We start from the raw sequence: 5,406 nt of genomic DNA, 5'->3' as shown, positions 1-5,406 counted from the left end.
GACAGGTTCAGGTAATGAAGGGCAGGGTATAAATCCAATCTCCTCCTCACCAAAGTCAGGGTCCAACTCATGTTGAGCCCTGATGAATTGTCTCAGTCCCCAGTGGAACAGTCATCCATGACAGCTGCTCAAAGTACAGGCATAAATCCTCAGACAGAGAGAGGTTCTGCTGATCAGAGACTAATTCCACTGGGGACGAGTCCCACACCCTCTCCATGTGGTCATTGGTACTGGAGGATTTGTACTCTGGAGACAACAATCCAGAAAATGAAGGAAGGGGATGATGGTGGTGGTGGTGGAGGAGGAAGAGGACAAAGAGGAGGAGATTGGATCTATACCCTGCCCTTCACTACCTGGAGTCTCAGAGCACCTTACAAATCTCCTTCCCCTTCCCCTCCCCTCAACAGACACCCTGTGAGGTAGGTGGGGCTGAGTGAGAGCTCTTGAACTGGGTCAGATCAGCCATTGCAGTTACAGGGAAAACTCCCACTGGACTGCTGCCCTGAAGGACTCTTGGTTTCTAGGAGCAAGCAAAGTAGAAGAAGAGATTAGATATACACCCTGCCCTTCACTTGGAGTCTCAGAGCATCTTACAATTCCATTCCCTTCCTCTCCCCTGTGAGGTAGGTGAGACTGAGAGAGCTCTGAGAGAACTGTGACTGACCCAAGGTCACCCAGCTGGCTTTGTGTGGAGGAATGGGGAATCAAACTGGTTCTCCATATTAGAGTCTGCTACTCTTAACCACTAAACCAAACTGGTACACTAAACTGGCTCCAGTTTGGTGTAGTGCTTAAGTGCATGGACTCTAATCTGGGAGAACCAGGTCTGATTCCCCACTCCTCCACTTGCACCTGCTGGATGGCCTTGGACAAGTCACAGTTCTGGCAAAGCTGTTCTTGAAAAAGAGCAGTTTCTGTCAGGGCTCTCTCAGCCCCACCTACCTCACAGGTGGGGAGGGGAAGGGAAAGGAGTTGTCCAGCCACTCTGAGACTCCTTTGGGTAGTGAAGGGCAGGGTATAAATCCAATGTCCTCCTCCTCTCTGGACTTGATATTATTTTGTGCATTTTTGCACATTCTTATGGGAAACATAACCCCACACACACAAACACATGCCATGTCCTTTAACTCTGTGACCTGACTATTCATGATCCTGGGTGGAATAATCTCACCTACTGCATAGATGCAAAAGCCCCTGCAAGACAAGAGACCAAAACGTTACCACCACAGCTGCTGCCTCTCTGCAAAGCTGTTTGGCAACTATTTGAGGCGGCCAGGTTGAACAGATGGGATGTTTGGCTCATGTGTGATCACAGTGGTCAAAAATAGATGTTTGCCTATCAAAAGAGTTTGCAGAGATATTTGTCGCATGCCAAAGGTAGGTACAAATCCCGTCATTGTGAATGTACATATGGCTACTTGACAAACGGCTCAAACAAATTCCGTTTGGCTCTATAAAGGCCAAGCTTTCTTCCTGTTTCCCTTTCCCTTGTCACCCAGAACCAGCAATGTCAAGGTGCCACACTGTCTATGTCGGTGGCCCTTCTATACAAGCTGCCCAGATATTTCGACATACATGTCCTAATTCTTTGCTTATTTGATGTAAGGTGCAAGGCAAGCAAATATTACGACCACAATTAATAGTAAACGTTTCTTTTCGGTATCGTATGAACACGAAGTTTTAAAAGGGTGGCTGTGAGTGCATAAAGAAGACAGTGATGCTCTGTCTTCTTGGTGCTTGTGGGGGGTCAAGAGTGGGAGGGCTTCTAATGTCCTGGCCCCACTGGTGGACCTCCTGATGGCACTGGTATTTCTGGCCACTGTGTGATACAGAGTGTTGGAATGGATGCGGCCTTTGGCCTGATCCAACATTGGTGTCTCTTATGTTCTTATGTTCTTAAAAGCAATATAAAGAAAACCCCGTCCCTGTTATGTGTTACAGCGTTAGCTCCTACCAGCGTTTCTGCTCAGAATGTCTCAGCTCTGCTCCAAGCGCCTATTCCACGTGGAACTCCTGGTGATTTGGGGCTGTAGCCTGGGTATGACAGGGACCTCAGTGGGGTACAAGGCCATAGAGTCCACCCTCCCAAGCATCCCTTTTTTCCAAGGGAACAGATCTCGCCATCTGCAGTTGAGCTGTAATTCTGGGGGATCCCCAAGTACCACCTAGAGGCTGGCATCCCTAGAAAGCTGGCATTTGGGACTGGCATTCTGGGATTCCCTAACGTTGCCTCCAGTCTCCGTTGTTTTGCAGTTAGCACGGGAACGGAGAATCCGGACAGAGGCCGTTTTTGCTTCTGTGGTTTTCCCTCCTGGAACATTTGTCCTTCAGGTGTAAGTGGATATAGAATGGCTATGTGGAATCTACAGCCAGTGGGATCTAGAAGGGTGCATGGGCCCATCCTGCTCTCTGAGACAACTCTTCTTGCTTCTCCTCCTGCTTCTTGCCATGTCGAAGCAGAAGGAACAGATGTGCCCCCAAGCACTGTGTGAATCATCCGATTCAGCCATTTACATTTAAAAAAAAGTCTCCTGGCTTGCCTGTAGGCCGAGCCACTCCTGCAGTTGCCAGATGTTTAACCAGTTCTCGGCAGAGGTACTTTTTAAGCCAGGGACTGCATACCCGCTACTGCATATGGCATCACGGCTCAAGACACGGAGAAGGTAAAGCCACACACACACACACACACACACACCGGTGGTTTGCAGTTCTACCCACTGGTGGCCGCACAATAGAAAGGGGCAGCGTTATTCTCTGCAGGATCCAGCATGGCTCCCCTCCCATGCATATTCTCTGCAGGATCCAGCATGGCTCCCCCTCCCGTACGGTCCACTGGCTTCCCATGACCAGATCTAGATACTTCTGACTCGAACTGTATGGCTCTCTGTTAGGATTGCCAAAAGGCCCAGAGGAAAATGTCCCTGTCCCTTTAACAGCGGGGGATTGTGTCAAAATGGGCAGCTGAATCTTTTCATGGCAAAGGGAAGGTCAATAACATCCCCTGGTCAATAACACCCCATTAAGCCTTGACTGAAGCGGTAGGACATTTCCCCCTCCTCCGGGCTGTCGGCAACCCTATTCCCTAGTCTCTTTTTACGCCTCCTCCTCTCTCAGCCTTTCTAACTGCTATTTCTTCATCTACGTCCCTGCTCCAGCCTTCTTTGGTCAAGTTCCTTGGCTCAGATCCTGGCTCGTGATCCTGGACAGAGCTGCCCACGGTCCTGGAGAAAAACGTCTCATCCTTTAACAGAGGCATCATGGGGTGTTAGTTACCAAGCAATGTCCCTGCCATGAACAGCTTCAACTGCCCATTCCACACATTAATCCTCCATTAAAGGGATGGGACATTGCTTGGTGCAGTGACTAGGAGCACACACTCTAATCGAGGAGAACCAGGGTTGATTCCCCACTCCTCCACATGCAGCTGCTGGTGTGACCTTGGGTCAGTTACGAGTTCTTTCAGAGCTGTTCTCTCAAGGGCAGTTCTCAGAAGAGCTCTTAAAGCACCACCTACCTCACAGGGTGTCTCTTGTGGGGAGGGGAAGGGAAAGGAGATTGTAAACTGCTCTGAGACTCCTTCGGGTAGTGAAGGGTGGGGTATAAATCCAATCTCCTCCTCCTCCTCCTCCTCCTCTAGGCTAGTCAGCAACTCTCACAATCGGTTCTCCCACTGGATCGACTCCTCTTCCTCCTCCTCCTCCTCCTCCAGGCCAGTCAGCAACTCTCACAATCGATTCTCCCACTGGATCGACCATCCTGAGTGACAGTCGTGAAGATTTGCATTCTTCTGGTGCTGCTTCGATCCTCCAGCGGGATCCGACCCCAGCGGGGCTCTCCCTTTCTTCACTCCAGCCCTGATCCAGCCGGGCCTTGCCCTTCCCTCGTTCTCTGTGCTCAGCTGGATGCTGCGGAACACTGAAAAGCACCTGCAAAGGAGTCAAAATTTGCTCTCCGGATCCGGCAGGTCAGGGAGCCCTGGGCAAAGGAGCCAGCAAGCCCGCTGGTGAACGGGTGCTCTGCAGACTGCAGGAGGAAACCATTTGAAGCAATTTCCCAATTAAGAGCAGCTGCCAGGGGAGAGACAAAAGGAAAGAGCAGGAAGGTGGGTGGTCAAGGACCCCGGCTTTTTCCATCCGTCCCTTCAGAAGATATGTGTGCCTTTGATTTCCACAGACTCGGGGCATCCATTTCTTTAGAAAGCACTGGGTCCTTTGTCTGTCCCCGAGCTGTGGAAAGGCAGAAGGGCTCCCCACTCTATTATCGGCGCAATAATAATTTAGATTTTTTAAAAATGCTGCCGCAGTCTGTCAGGCCACATAGCAGCCAGCTTTTTAACTGGATCCTTGGGAGGAGAAAACGTGTGATTCCTCCTCCTTCTGCACAGGGCTTTGCCTTCACTTGACGCACCATAGAAGGGTTTTTTGTGTTGTTGTTATTGTGCTTCAAAGGACTCATGGGGCTGGCCCATTAGGATTCTAATCCAGTACCAGAGACAGCGACGCTTCAGTAGCTGTTAATGGGGGGGGGGGAACCTGGGGAAAACGTATCGCAATGTGTGCGCTTGGCGGCCACGAGATTGCAGAAAGGATGATCCGAGCATATTAAAATCTAATCCCCGGGTTCTTATTCATTCTAGGCTGGCCTGTAATTGATAGCTTCTGTCGCACTTGGCAGCAGCCGAATGGATTTGTAATTGAATTTATTCCCACGACGAAAAGGAGGCCTGTGGGACTGGATCAAAAACCTCACCTAGTCCGATAGCGGCCGTTCCAGTCTCTCTAAGACACTGACCAGTAGGGTGGGAAGGCTACACTGCCCCTGCACATGGAGGTTCCATTGAACGCTTGTGGAGACCTGGGGTACCTTGAAAAGGCAAGTTCACAAGCGCAGCCCCCCCTTCCATCCCTTTCTGTAACTCACCATCTCCTGACTGTTTTAAATGTTTTTGTTTGATGGTGTGTTTAATGAAGACAGATGCACAGTATTATGAGGCTATCTAGTCCTCCATAACAAGACCCTGCTATTTTCAAGCTCATTTTCCGATTTCTGGATAGCCATTTTTGCTCAAGCCTTCCATATCTCCCCCCCCCTTTAAATCGCCATTCTCTGTTTTACTTCTGCCTTCTGTAGCCTGCCTAGGAGAAACCTGTCCGGGAGAGAGGCCTGACCTAGGTGGCCCAGGCTAGCCCGATCTCATCAGATCGGAGAAGCTAAGCAGAGTCAGTTCTGGTGAGCCCTTGGATGGGAGACGGGCATGGAAGTCCTGGGTTGCGATGCAAAGGCAGGCAATGGCAAACCCAGGGCTATTTTGGGGCAGGAACGCACAGGAACGGAGTTCCGGCTGGCTCCCAAGTTGGCCACGCCCAGCAGGAACTCATTAGCATAATAGGCCACACCCAACAGCAG

Source organism: Gekko japonicus, unplaced genomic scaffold (genome assembly GCF_001447785.1).
Source record: "Gekko japonicus isolate JY-2015 unplaced genomic scaffold, Gekko_japonicus_V1.1 scaffold1416, whole genome shotgun sequence".
In the NCBI taxonomy this organism is placed as follows: Eukaryota; Metazoa; Chordata; class Lepidosauria; order Squamata; family Gekkonidae; genus Gekko; species Gekko japonicus.
The sequence above is the reverse complement of the archived record's forward strand: the minus strand, read 5'-3'. Positions refer to the sequence as shown.